Here is a 14,666-nt window from a genome sequence, read left to right as displayed (position 1 = left end):
GGGTCTCAAAATTAATGGTTCAGCCCCACTCCTCGTCAAAAAATGTATCCATGGACGATGAGGATCTCCTTGCCGACACAGGCTTTCCTGTTAAGCACTGGCGGCCAATGGCCGATGCATGGGCGATACGTCGCTTTGGGGGCTGCGACCAACGCAGGTGCTTCGTGAATGAGGGGCGAGGGCTCAAGCCGGCACGGAGCCAGCTGTTCAGCATTAGGAATGTTCCACATTTAAAGATACTGAAGCAAAATCAGATGTGATGAAATAAGCTCACTTATAGCTAGTGGTTTACTTAAAAGTGGAAAAGACTGCTCTAGACAGCATAAACTTACAATTTAGTACATATGTGCCCCAGTGCGTCATAATTGATCGCGTTATCGTAACTTGCACAACATTGATCGGCAACCATTTGACGGCCTTTGTATTTGGAAATCGTGCCCACGAACGCCAGACATGAGCTTCTCGACATAGATGTTTGTATCGGCCTTGATAACCGCAAGGCCAATGCAGGGGCGGATCCAGAAGGGGGGGGGGGGTAGCACGGGACCATGGCTTCCTCCCTTGGGCCCCGAATGGGCCCATAGGCATCGAAGTGGCCCATAGCTGACGTAACAAACGCAGTTTCTCTCTCATTCACAAAACGGAACAAAATGAGACGTCTTTGGGCTTCCAGGCGACAAACAATAGTCGCAGGGGGAAGCAGAGGGCCCATGGGCATACAAAAATCATTTTTCATCGCCTAAGAGGGTAGTGATTGGGAGGTTTTAAGAATCATTACGCTGTCCACAGACCCTTCGCTGCTTCCGAAGTCCCTACATGTCCACGTGCGAGGTCAATCGTTAAGGAGCTTTCTACACTGCCCTTGATTTATTTGCATCTTCTCGGAGGGCCCTGCGCTATTGCTGGAGCCCTTTTTGCCGGCGTGGCGGGAAACTCTCGTCAATCAGAAGCCTCCCACTGATTCTGTTCCATTCGCCTGAAAGGCTCTATATGCTATAGCCGGGGCACCACGTGTTTACCTGTTGGGTTATTTTCGGTTGCTCAAGGGCCCTTCACGTTGATCTCGATTAATCTGCCGACACACTCACGATATGCCCATGGGCCCTCGGCATTAGCTTAGGACATTTTTGATTTTCTTACTTGCTTAGGGTCCCATGCTCTTGTCGGAGGTCTGTCTGTCCATCTGTTAACTTGCATGGACACATTGGATTTTGGGGGTCCTGCACATTGGGTTTTGGTATTCAAATATAGGACCCTACGCTTTTGCGGGGACTGGTAGCTTGCTTGCGTAAGTCGATCTTTAGGGGCTCACCACACCGTGTTTTGGGTATTTCCTACCTGAATGGAGACCCCTACGCTTTTCGGGAGTCCTATATGTCAATTTGCTCCGGCCCACTCGATAATTCCTGAACTCTCCATACTGTGTCTTGGATACCTCTTGTTTAAATGGATGGCGCTATGTTCTTGCTAGGGTCACATCTATTAAAAATCTCGAGCCAGCGGCGGACATTTCGAGGCTTATTACGCTGTCCAGAGGCGTAGCGCTGCTGCCGGGTCCTACTCGTTCACTTGCCGGGTCAATCCTATCGCTAAGGATCCTTCCACGTTGTCCTTGATCTCTGCATTTTCTCGTAGGGCCCTACGATGCCGTTGGGGCACTGTCCGCTTTCATGCCCGGGCACTCTTGATATATCAGCGGCTCTCCGCGGATTTATCTCATTCGTCCAGATGGCTCTCGACGCTTTTGCTGGGGCCATATATAGCGGGGCACACTCAGCTGTTCAGGGACCCTTCATGTAAGTTTCGGGTTCTCCCCACTTTCTTGGAAAGCTTGTGCTGTTGCTGGGGCCATGTAAGGTAAGATACTGGAATGCTCGATGCTCAGGGGCTCTCTACATTGAGTTGGTGCTCTTTCCCTTTTATCTCATTTGTGGATGACCATTTGCTCCTATCGGGACCGTTTTTGTTAACTTGCCCGGGCACTCTTCATCACAGAGGTGCATTAATTCACGCACTCTGGAATTGAGTTATTCCCCTTTGCTCAGAGGATGCTACGCCTGGGGCCCTATAAGTCAGACTACCGGGGCATTCCCGACCGCTCAGGGGCTCACCACGTTGGTTGGTCCCTTACCCCTCCCCCCAGTTCCTAAACCCATAAGGGAAACGATTGCACCGTAGGAGGTGTGGCGCAAATGTTAAATATTATGTCACTGTCTTAATAAATACTATTTCTATCACCGTCTTAAGAAATACGCCAACTTCCATAAAGATGTCCACGCCTTGGAAACACCTTGTGTATCCTACACCTCTCAATGCACATGCGGTCAAAAAAAACATTTTTAGAAAATCTGTGGGACCACAAGTAACATGGAAAAGCTGTTGCCTTTGCTGGTAACATCACGTGCCCCGTGGACACCGGAAAGGCGTGACTGCGACACCTTCAAAAATTACTAATGCTCGAGCGAGGGGAGTGGAACTGTGCGCGTTTGATGGTGCTGTAGCTCGGGGCTATCAGGTGACTCCGAATCATTGGCCTCTTCCTTATGGCGATCGATGTCAGTTAACGTCACTGCGCCTGTACTCTTAAACGCCCATGGTGTCACTCTCCTCACTGGAAAATAAATAGGCTTGAAAAGGTTCTATGGTTTCGCTCAGCTGGTTTGTTCGTACCTTGTGACGTCATTGTCGCTGGGCTGGGATGTGCCAAAATTACATCCGGGTCACCTATGGTGCTTCAGCAGGTGTCGAATGCAAGTGCCGGCATGCAGCCAGCATGAGTTTCATTCTGCATGAGCCCACCCCTGTGGAGTGCCTGCCCACCTTCCATTGTCATTCCCCGTCATTTACCATACCAGGGGCAAACCAAATAGCCGACTGAAGGCCGCCGGTGGACGGGTCCGATGTTTGAATGTGTTTTAGTAGTTTTGCACTAGTGCTGCCAAATATGCATGTTAGGCTTCCCTCTCCTTGCTTGACTATATATTTTCTTAATGGTGCCGTGATTTTGCCCAACGAGTTTCAAAGTGGCAAGTGAGGTCAGGGGCAGGCTCCATAGCTTTGCCAACAAAATTTCGTTGCAGCCGTGTATAAATTGGTTACGCGTGGAGGGAGGCTGGGGGTTTTATGGAGCGTAACGGAAGCATGTCAGGGGAGGGAGGGGGAGGTTTTGGATAACGCAACGTTACTCTCAGGTGTGGTTGCAAATGATGCTAAAATCTGTTAAAGCAAATCAAAGTCTTAAAGCCAGATTCAGTTGACTTCCTGTCATGACAATGAACACGCCCATTTCATGTTTCGCGTTTCAGGCACAATTGGGAGCCAGCGGACATTACTTTTTCAGTGCGTTACACTTAACACATCATAACCAGAGGGAGGGCGTTATCCAGCGTAACCAGGATGTAATAAAAGGGGGCAGTGAGGGTTGAATATGCCAAAATACGTAACGTTATTCATGAACGACCCCTCATCAGCAAACGTGCATTGGTTTTCGCTGAATTCCTGTTAATAGCGCATACACGCTGCTTGCATTGCTTTTTATTGTTTGAGTTTCCTGAGGGGACATGCTCCGTTGTGTTTGTTGTATGATTTTCGAAAGTGTCAAGGGCTCGACTTGGCGGCTGGGGGCTCCAAGGTTATAATTAAGTTTGTGCTCTGAGACCGAATATGTATCCTTATCAAAAACTTTGCTATCGTACATTTCGATTGTGCTGGTTTCGGAGAGCCTGGATATGACACCTACTATGACATGAAATATGACACGTGTGTAGCTCCAAGATCTTTCTTCCGTTGTTTGTGTAACAGCACGCATTGTAGCACATTCATAAGAGCTGTGTCGCCGCCATTGGTTCTGCCCAATTTAACTAGGGTGTTATAAGACCGAGCAATCAATGTGTCCGAGACGCAGATTAGTATCAACTGTTTCACTCCGCCTTCCCCGAATATGGGGAAATGCTTTGTGTGCAATTGATCAGGGACCTGTACAGGACTCGCATCCATCTACCAAGACATGCGAGTGCCATACATATCGGTCTCACCGCGAGCGCAGGGCCTCTTGTCACGGATAACTGGGGGAGCCCGACCTCGTTGGCGTGGGAACCACTGAGTGCAGTTGTCATTTTCCTTTTGCTCTGCATGATTGGGGCATCAACTTTGCTTTCTTTTAGAAGCCGTGGACAGCTTTGATTGCAGCTTTGTAACTTGTCGCAACTTGCATGCATTTCATCCAACGTTGGCAAATTACGATTTACCTTCAAAGCTGACATTTGTAGCTCGCCAGCAGCGATTGACGGGATGATACGCAGGACGTGCTCACGACCCGAGTCGCCGACTTAAGGCCGCGCGCTGGGCGCGTGAGGCCTGAGGATAGAGTGTCGTGGAGGGGTGCTGTCTGCGCGTGGCACCCTGTCGCCGCCACTGGATAATGTGTTGGTAACCCGGCCAGCCTTGGGAAGTCTCAGCATAACGACCGGTACATTGCGTGCCGAAACTGCCACCAGCAGACCTGGTTTGTGCTATGACGACTTCCGTCAAGATCCGACCTTTGTCGGTACTTGTTTGAGGTTGAGTCCATTTCTCGTCGCTCAGGGTAGGCGACGGTCATCATTTGCAGTCAGAGGGTGTCTAAATGAAAAATAGCACCATCAGAAATTCATTCTTGCAAGGAGTGTTCCATATGTGTAGGGGGTTTTGGCCTGAAATAACCGTTTTAAAGATTATTATGTGCAGTTCACAGCACTGCCCTTCTCAAGATCTACGCTCTCCTAGTTATTGAGCTACGCTCTCGCGCAACTATGCAGGCTTTTACGTATAGAGTATTTCAAGGTCATGCAGGCATGCGTGACACCAGAGTATCTCAAAATACTGTCAATGTTACTACTCTTCATTTTGTTTTACCGCGTACTTCCGTGTCACCTGCTTTAACTGTACCACCATGGCAGATGTCAATAATCGAAATAGGTATTTTCTTTACACTGATGGCTCCAAAGTCAATGACCATCTGCTTTTCCTCGTGCGTTACAACACATTCAACAGCGCATTTATACCACCAGAACACTAATGATCTGTTCCGATTCTCGGACAGCTCTATACTCACTCATCGAACGCGGCATATCTCACAACCTCCTTGTGAACTTCATCAATCTTCATCACCTATTACACACACAGGACATGGACATAACATGCTTGTGGATCCCAGGCCATAGAGGCATCGCGGGAATGAGCGTGCTGACCAGCTGGCCAAGGAGGCTTTGGCAGCCTTTCATATAACAGACATCTCGTTTGATAATGATCTATGAAATATTTCGTTCACTGACAAAATATTTTTTGTTAAGGCATTTGACAGACCTCACAGGAACACAGCTCCATGACATTAAACCTTACATTACGACTTGGCCATCGCCCACCGGCATACCGTGCGGACTGTTGGAAGAGAAGGTATTGGTTCGTCTGGGGATTGGGGACACCACACTCATTGGTGTTGACTTCTGACAGATTGGAGGGACAGACTCGTGGAAGTCGTTATGAAGGGACAGGGCCAAAAGCTTCTCGTATTTCGTGCCTAATGCTCTGGTTACCAGTTATATATGTATATACATATATATATATATATATGCATATATATATGCATGTATATATATATACGTATACATATACATATATATATATATATATATATATATATATATATATATATGTATACATATATACCATGGAACCGTATATTTTTAAAGCGCATGCGTGTTGCCACAGCAATAATGCATGGAAGCCTCGCAGATTGCATATGGTTTTGATAAAGGTACCTGTCCGGTGAAGCTGAAAGGATGAAGTTGCATTTCTCCCCTGCATGCTGAAAAATAGGTCGGCGTAGAATTTACCATCATGTGCTTAGGATTTTTGTATTTATTCTTCCGTTCACGAGAATTGCTCATTGTCCACAATATATGTGTCTGCCACAACCCATTTATATGCGGGTTCTCAATACACCAAAATTTTATCGATAAAACATATGTGCTTTAGTGCATATCAATATTAACGGATTCATGTACATTGCTGATAATGTTCATTCCACGTATAAGCTAAGGACATGGTTTTCAACCTTTCTGCAAACACTCTCAGGCAGATGCCCCCATGTTGGAAGTCCTTTTTCCCCCGCCCTTTTAAATAAACACGAAATTCAAGCCCGCTATTCGCCTGTGGGACACCATCGCGAGCTGCTGCGTCTTGGAAGGAAAGCAACCCTCGCCAGGCCTACTTCGAGCGTGTAAAAAATGAAACACCCGTCATATCAATGTCGTCCGTAATGCAGGTTGATTGCAATACCGTTGCTAGTTGAGCTGGCTTTTCCGTTACAATGGAATTATGTCTACACACGCATACTCGGTGCTCGATGAGCGTACCGACACAGGGACACAGCCAGAGTCTTGGTGACTGAGGGGTGGGACACAGTGTTGGCCAGGTCCTTCCCTGTGGTAAGAAGACCCCGCCCAAAAATAGAAGTCATCGGATATGGCCCACTTGATTTCGAGGGGAACCCCGCTCTTCTTAAAAGCCAGGAGTCGCCAATAAATACAATGTTGCTTGTATGTTAAAGTTGCTAAACTGAAGGAAACACACCGGTGCTATTCATTCTATAATGTTTCGGTGGACGCTATCGGCTTGGACGCCAAGCCGATAGCGCTCAGGGGCTGTAACGGAATTTTTCTGGGTTGCACAGGGGCTCGTGAACGTAGATCTTGGATCGAAATAAGGCCGTAAATTTGCATTCATATCAGCCTGTTTTTGTCACAGAATGCTCATCTTTGCTCAGAATCAAGTAGGGGGAGGGTTAGATAACCCAGTTTTGGACATGCGCGTTCGCAAGTCTTATAACAAAAACCCGGCGCCCGGCGTTGCAGTCTCTTAAGGCCATGCCGCGTCAGTCCTGTCTCTACCATTAGGTGGTGCTCTTAGGGCCATGCCGCGTCAGTCCTGTCTCTGCCATTAGGTGGTGCTCTTAGGGCCATGCCGCGTCAGTCCTGTCTTTACCATTAGGTGATGGCCAACGGCCGGACGAGAGTGACAGCGTTTCTGAAGGAACTACCTTTGAATGCTTTAGGATGTCGGCTGGAACGCTTGGAAGGCGTTTCGGGAGTATATGTCATCTGTGCAATTTTCAGATTTTTAATATGAACGGATTAACAATCATAGCACTGCGAACCGTTGCAAGAATTTGATGGTAGAATCAGACAAGCAAACGTAGATTCTCTATTTTCGTGTTGCTGTCGTTGCTTATCCCTTCAGAGGACAAGCTCAAAATAAGATAAGTTGAATGTACGCCGCCGTCCAACTTCTTAGCGGTACGAATTGATTTGAAAAACAAACTTTTGGCAACACTATTTCACGATGGCTGATCTCGGGCGGCAGGCGAGCACGCCACCACCAGGTGTTAGCTGCAGTGGCCAACGCCGCTCGGTCCCATGGAAACTGCAACCTCGGCCATTGGTGCTTTTGCTCGCCTCAAATGATGATCCTGAACAAGGATGAACGCCTCGGTTGTGTTGGCCTTTTCATTTTTGGCCTCGTTGTGTTTCCTGCTGTTTAACACTAAGGAAATCCTTCTCCTTTTCCGGTCAAGGGACCCAGTGGTTAGAACCATGGGAGGCACATTACATTTGGCGGTCAGGGGCTTCAGGGCCATACGGGTACACCATGGGGTGCCTGCCGGCCGTCATGCCGGTGACACAAGGGCGGGACGTCACGGTCGATACGGAAACCCTTGGACGGATACATCATACATTGGTCGCTTCCCTGAAGCCCGAGAACCCATGATTCGGCCATTTGTTCCCAAATAGACGCAGGAGCCCTCATTGATGCAAAAGATCCCTCATCGTTGCAGGCATCCAATAATTGGCACAGAGACTACAGTTCGGCACAACTGACCCCTGGCTGAAGTAGGATGGAAAGCCCTTCACTCGGTACTGGGACCCTGTTTGACAAAGGGCCTCCCATTATCGCGTTGTGAACTCATATTGTTAACTCCCATTTCCACTTTCATTGTCAAAGGGCCGCGAACAACGCAAGAGGCCCCTGGCTTTCGGGTCCCGTCCCTGTCCCAGTCTAACAGATGTTCCCCCGGCCAACTCGAAGCCACTTGCAAACGTTGGGCTCCCTACTAGGCACTGTGGGTCTCTGACCAACAGAGACCCTCAATGCCTTAAAGGTCCCGGCCAGTGCAGATAGCGGGCTCCCACCCACCTTGTCCCTGATTAGGAAATGGGCCCTTAGGGCTCAGACCAACACAGAGCCGAATGTTCGGTGTTGGTGGTCTATGATCGAAATTAAACCCTCTTTGTCTCCCTAAACGGTGCAAAAGACCCTCTATCTGACATTCGATGGCCCGGCCCCGCCTTCGAGCACTCCGATCGGGCACTTGATCATCTCTCCCGAGGGACTCTTCGGCTCCTCTGCGGGCCCCTCAAACTATGTCCCAGACCGAATCTGAGGTCCTTGCCGATGCCGTACCTTGTTAGGCACTGTGGTCCCCTGACTGACACAGGAGTCACTCATTGACTTAAGGGTCCCGGTCAATGTAAATCAGCGATCTCGGCCTTGTCTTTGCTTTGGAAATGAGCCTCGAGTCCCAGATTTGACCCAGGAGTATAATTTGGTGACGAATCGTGTACACGTCACGGTAGACTATCATAGCAATGAGTTTCGCAAAATAAGACTGGTGAGGCTGAGCAGGAAAAAAAATAGTGCCAAATACGCTAGAAACGGGTTTCTTCCCGTATTTAACCCAATTTTCTATCAGTGATGTTACGGAGTTGGAGCCCCTCAAACAACAGAGAAAAAATACGTACCTGGTCCTATACGTCTGCTTGTTCTGTCTTGGCGAAAGATGCTGTCGTTGGGCATCAATATAATTTTGTTTGGCGTCGATCGCCGAAACCAGGTTCCGGTAATTGACGTAGAGTCGATGTTATATGGCTTCAGACGTTGTTGGGCGGACAGGGCTTCGGGAACAAGGAGTCTTGGTTGATTGGCGCGATTGATAATGTCTGCCATGGAAATCCCGCTGACTGCCGCCATGTGGAGCCGGGCGCGTCATCCCCATCAGGCATGGTGTTCGACACGGACAGTGTCAGCGGTCATGGTCGGACGATTACCGCCATCGGTTTGGTCGGCTGGTGTCGTTCATCAGGCTTGTGCAGCTGTTTCATTGAACATTCATTGAGTTCTACACATTTGAAGAGTTCCTCTGCATGTAGACGGCTTATAACTTTATAGTACCTTATTTTCATTTTTCCAATGAGACATCGAAGCAAAACAACACAACTTGCTGCGGTCTGTTTAAATTAAGCATTGCTGAATAACACAAGAACACTCCAACAGTAGTACGAAAGTGGAATATAGTCAACCATAGATATAATTCGTGTAGTCAAAACATGCAGTGTACAGGAAAAAAACAAGAAAAAACTCAAGTAAACACGGAATGGCCACGGATCTTTAAATGTGACTAACTCGGTCAGGTGCACTAAACTAGACATCAAATCGCTGTTTCCATTTTCTTTTGTTCTTCTTCCTGTGAACAGCTTAGTAGAAACCTTCTTTAAATGTTATCTAGTTTCGAGCTTCTATTTGTAATGTTCTACATGAGCTTGGGCCCCAGAAGGTTGTGGGGCCAAACTTATAGTTGGGGGGGGGGGGCAGATTGAATATTTTTGGGGGGAATGTCCCACCCAAAAGAATGCAAATCTACACCCGTAACCACACTTACACATAGCCACATATATCTGCATCACCCTCGTCCCCAGGGTGACCCGTGCGATCATCCACTTTCGGTTAAACACATCATTAGTGAATGCATCAAATCTCGGGAACAACGCGAAGATATGTAGGCCTGTTGCTGTCGACACAACGTCGGACTCTCTTTTAAAGTCATCCTTGGTGAAGACCATCCTTATTTGCTCGATCTACTTTTCAATTTTCCTAGACTTACCAACCTGTTCCAACCAATGCAAACGTCCATAAAGAACGCCTCTTTCTCATTTTGTTTGCTTGCATAACCGCACTGCTGATTTCAAATAATACTTTTCGCGCGTGAAATGGTCCGCATGGGTCGAAGCGCCCAAAAACAAACCAAATGAATATGAAGTCAAACGTTACTCACGACTGAAGCATGTAGAGCTTGCTCTCCATTGATTGAGAGCCAATTGGCGTCCATTTTATTTGGAAATTGTCCTGGCGGACGCCAGATCTGGACCGTTCGACTATCTTATTCGGTTTGGCCTGGAGCGCCGCATGATCTATGGGGTGGCAGAATTCGAATGACGTTGCTATAGTGTGAAGTGGCAGGATTCAAATGACGTTGCTATGGTGTCCTCAATGGCCTTGAAATAGTATGCACGTAATAGTCTGCACAGCTTCGCGGGCGTATAGCTCAGTAACTAGAGGATTTTCGGTCTTAGAAGGGCAGGATTGCAAACTGCACTGAATGGTCTTAAATCAAAACCCTACACAAATATAGTCTGGAGCACTCATTATAGGAATGAATATCTGGTGGTGTTCTTTTGTATTTAAGGACACTCTTTGAGTTGGGGAGTGGCAGCAATGGACTGCTGAATGTAGGTTTGCCAAGAATCCCGCTGGCACTCCTGATAACCCGTCTCCTTCGGGCAAGAGGTGAGGTAATTCATGATGGCGACGAAAGCAGTGGAAGGCATGACGTGCAACAGCATTCTTCACATCGGTGGTCCGCCACGGCCCTAGGCTGCGCTGTGATGGGGGTTCTCTGCAGCATGGACGACATATTTAATAAGGCTGCATGTGCACCACGCTCTGGTGATTCATAACGCTGATGGATAACGAAACAAAATTTCCGAAGCTTGGCCCAGTTGGCTTTCGGCTGTGACCGCTGCAATCATCGAGCATGAGAAAATGGTTGCGAAATGGGTAATTAGACGGTCAAGCTGCCGTCAGAGTTCCGCGCTAGCATAATAGGCGAATGCACAAAAAAACATGCATCAATGTTGCGACCGTTAGGTCGCAGAGAATATCCAACAGCTTAAAGATATGGTGAGTGAAAAATGCATGCATGTGACTTCGTTTTTTATATAACGCGCCAACCCAGCCCGGTGACGGGTATCGCCTGCGTCATCACAACAATATAGGAGTAATTTGGCAGTTTTAAGTTATATGGGTCGAAAGGACGAAACCAACTTTCTTGTATGGTATAATAATTGTAGCTGATGCGGCAAAAAGTGTTTTCATTTCAGAACATTTTGCAAAAGACTATGACAATTCCCGTGTCAGAGAAAACAGATACAATGGCATACGGACCGCTTCCCACTGGCTGGTGGAATCGCTCGAACGAGACTGGCTGTGGCCGACCCATAACCAACCTGACATAGGGCGGGGCCGGCGGTGTTCGCTCGGGCTTGCTGTGGCAGGTGTTGTGCAGAGGGAGGGAGAGGTCGTTGGTGCAGCGGCCGGAGGGACCCGGCTGCTGACCGGTCATAGTCGGAGGACTGGAACGCCGGGCAGCCTGAGGACGTGAGTGCACGGGCCCCTGGCCGTCCGAACGCCCGGCTAGGGGCGACTCGACAGCGTTAGTCATCTGGATCTGCGTGGTTGACTTACTTGGACAGATGTAGACAGGACAGGGCGGCAATAGTTTTCAGGGGAGGAAGCTGGGAAATAGAGCCAGTGTGTGTTCCGCCTGTGGCCATCCTGACTTTTTCCTGCCCGCGCATATGTTTTGATGGACTGTGGGGATGCTTTTTCCTCGCCGGTGTGCCTTGTCTTGGAATTCGGCACGGCTGTCTCAGCATTTTTGGAGCAAATTCATTTTCCTTTTTTCATGTTGCGCACTGGGAAGAGTTTGCACTGCCATCAGCGCTCCCCTAGCTGAGACGGTGTTGCGGTGATGTGCAGGCAGACCCTTCGCGAGGAGTTTCGCCGCACTCGAGGCATCTGACACTATGTTTGCAGTACTTTCTGTCGTGTCCAGACCGTTGGCAGTTGAAACATCAGAAAAGATTTGGTTCACCTATGCTGACTTCAAAGCGAAGGTAGCCAGTTATAAAGGTCTGGAAGTTGGATGGTCGCGAAGGCTAGAACAAGAAGGCTAGTGTACCGGCACTGGCCGTCTCGGAACGTCGTCAGCCGTCGGGCAAGGAAGGAAGCTATTTTTGTCTCTGAGCTCCGCCAGGATCTCCTCCTCCAGCGCGGTCTGGTACGGGCAGCGCGGTCTGGTGCGGGCAGCGTGGTCTGGTACGAACAGCTTGTTTGTACCGGCAGCGCGGTCCGGCACGGGCAGCGCGTTTTGGACTGGGCAGCACATTCTGGTGCAGGCAGCGTGGTCTGGTGCGGGTAGCGTGGTCTGGTTTGGGCAGGGTGGTGGCACCAGCAGCATGATCTGGTACGAACAGCGTGAGCTGGTACGGACAGCGCAGTCTGGTACGGGCAGGGTGGTGGTACCAGCAGCGTGGTTCGGTACGGGCAGCGCAGTCTGGTACAGGCACGGTGGTGGTACCAACAGCGTGGTCTGGCACGGACAGCGTGAGCTGGTACGGGCAGCGCAGTCTGGTACGGGCAGGGTGGTGGTACCAGCAGCGTGGTCTGGTACGGACAGCGCAGTCTCCTGCGCAGTCGCTGGTCGCGGCTCTGCTCGTGAGCTGGCCGATTCGCTCACGCTGAACCCGTACAACTTGGTGTGCTGGGCGGAAACGAAGAGCCAGGAGCGTTTGAGGCGGTTTTATCAGTATGGTTCCTGTAAGTCATGCTCAGTCAGCCTGGTGTTCAAGTTGTATGAAAACCGTCGGGAGCCATACAATTTCAGTAATCAGCAGTATGGAGCGGTGTTCGCTCGATCCAGCACAGAACGTGCACAGGCGGGCCGGGGTAATCTGACCCTCTCCCAGGATCGAACACTCTCAGCATGGCAGCAGAGCTACGCCCAAGGAAAGCGGCGACGCTAACATGATCGAGGGATTATAACAGGAAATGTACGGCCTCATGATGCTGACTGCCGGACGTGCTGTGGAACATTGCCCTGAAATGTACATGGCCGCTGTGCATGTCAAAAGCTGGCGTTCACTTACCGCATCAGCGGGCTCACTCCAGGATTTAAGGAGTGATAAGACGCCATTCGTTCGCAAACTTAGTAAAGCTTTAGGTTCTCAAACAGTGTCTTTATCTGAATTTGCGGTCACGGCCCATGCTCGCATACAAAGCATAGAAAGAACAAGAGGTGGTGTCCGTTCTTTTCTAGGCTTGTAATGCGAACATGAGCCGTGCCCGAAACTTCGTTCAAAGATTCACTCTCATTGTTAATACGGCTGCGTGCGACCGAGATAGATAGTGGGCAACTGAGGAGTCAGCTGTTGGGTCAGGTCAGCCGAATGCAGCTGACTGAGTCAGACTGAGTCAGAAGCTCCGCGTTAGGCAGTGTACTTTGAGTTGTTTGCGTTGCACCCGTGTAAATTTAGTTTCAATGTAACCATATTTGCTTTTGCTCGCCGTTACAGTACTGTGTGTGGTGCGTGTACATCACACTGACGAAATATTTGAGCCTTTAGGTTTGGTGGTCAGTGCGTTTTACACGTTTTAGCCGTGGTGTTATAGATATATAATGCCATTTCATGGGAAAAGACTACGCCCAGAGTGTACAGTCGGCAAAGAGAGACATAATGCTTCGCGTTAAACAAAACCCACATTTGTAAGCGTGAGGGGATTAGATTGACGATAACATTTACGACGCAAGCAAAAGAAGTTGTCGAGTGCGTTTGTGAGGAACATTATACATATAGATAAAACAGTACGTTAGCTTGATTCCTCGTATATAAAATGAGCTTGAAAATGGAGGGGCAGATGCCCTGAAATTTCAGGAACACGCCTCTGCCAAAACAAAGATCAGCAGTTAACTAAAAGGTCAAAATTGCCTGCCAATCCCAATTTATATTTACTTTTTTTGGAAGCGCCGAGCTACAGTTTTGGATGCCCCCAGCAATCAGTGGATTAAACCAGGAGCAATTGCCAGTCATTAATGTAATACGGTGCATATCGACTAAGGATTAAAATGCGCGAAAAAGACGTGCACGTGCAAACGAGTTCAAATAAACAAGCATCACGCGTCACGCATCAGTCATACCTGCAAGCGATTTTAAGTTTACAAGCATCACGCATTACTATGAGGCCATCTGGTCGTTTTGCTTTTTCGGAAAGCTACTGGATGAGCGTCGTCCTCCACCCGTGAACCGGGTACCGATAACGCCGTCGAGCGCACATGAAGGTGTGGTGCACCTAGCTTGCAGTTTAAGATTGCTAGAAAATGTGCTGATATCATGAGGTTATTGAAACTAGAAACGATCGTGTCCCGTGCAATGAGGTCGTGCTTGTGAATTACTGACCAATTTAATTGTGATATTATTCATAACGTAATGGGCCTTATATGTGCTGATGTGCATGCAAATTTGCATTTCGAAAAGGCAACAAGCATGTGTTAAGTATCTGAGTGTCCGATGATTTATGGCGGCCCATTGCACTTTTTAGTGGCAATTAACAAACGCCTAAAATCTAAGGTGCTTACATCAATCCAATTTGCTGCGAAAACTTTAAAAAGTCCTTAATGTGGAAGTGAAGATGCAGAGATTCCTTTGAGAAAATCTTCTGGTATGTCGGACCGGACC

This window comes from Pollicipes pollicipes, unplaced genomic scaffold, assembly GCF_011947565.3.
Source record: "Pollicipes pollicipes isolate AB1234 unplaced genomic scaffold, Ppol_2.1 Scaffold_3447;HRSCAF=4054_pilon_pilon_pilon, whole genome shotgun sequence".
Lineage (NCBI taxonomy): Eukaryota > Metazoa > Arthropoda > Thecostraca > Pollicipedomorpha > Pollicipedidae > Pollicipes > Pollicipes pollicipes.
This window is presented reverse-complemented; position numbering follows the sequence as displayed.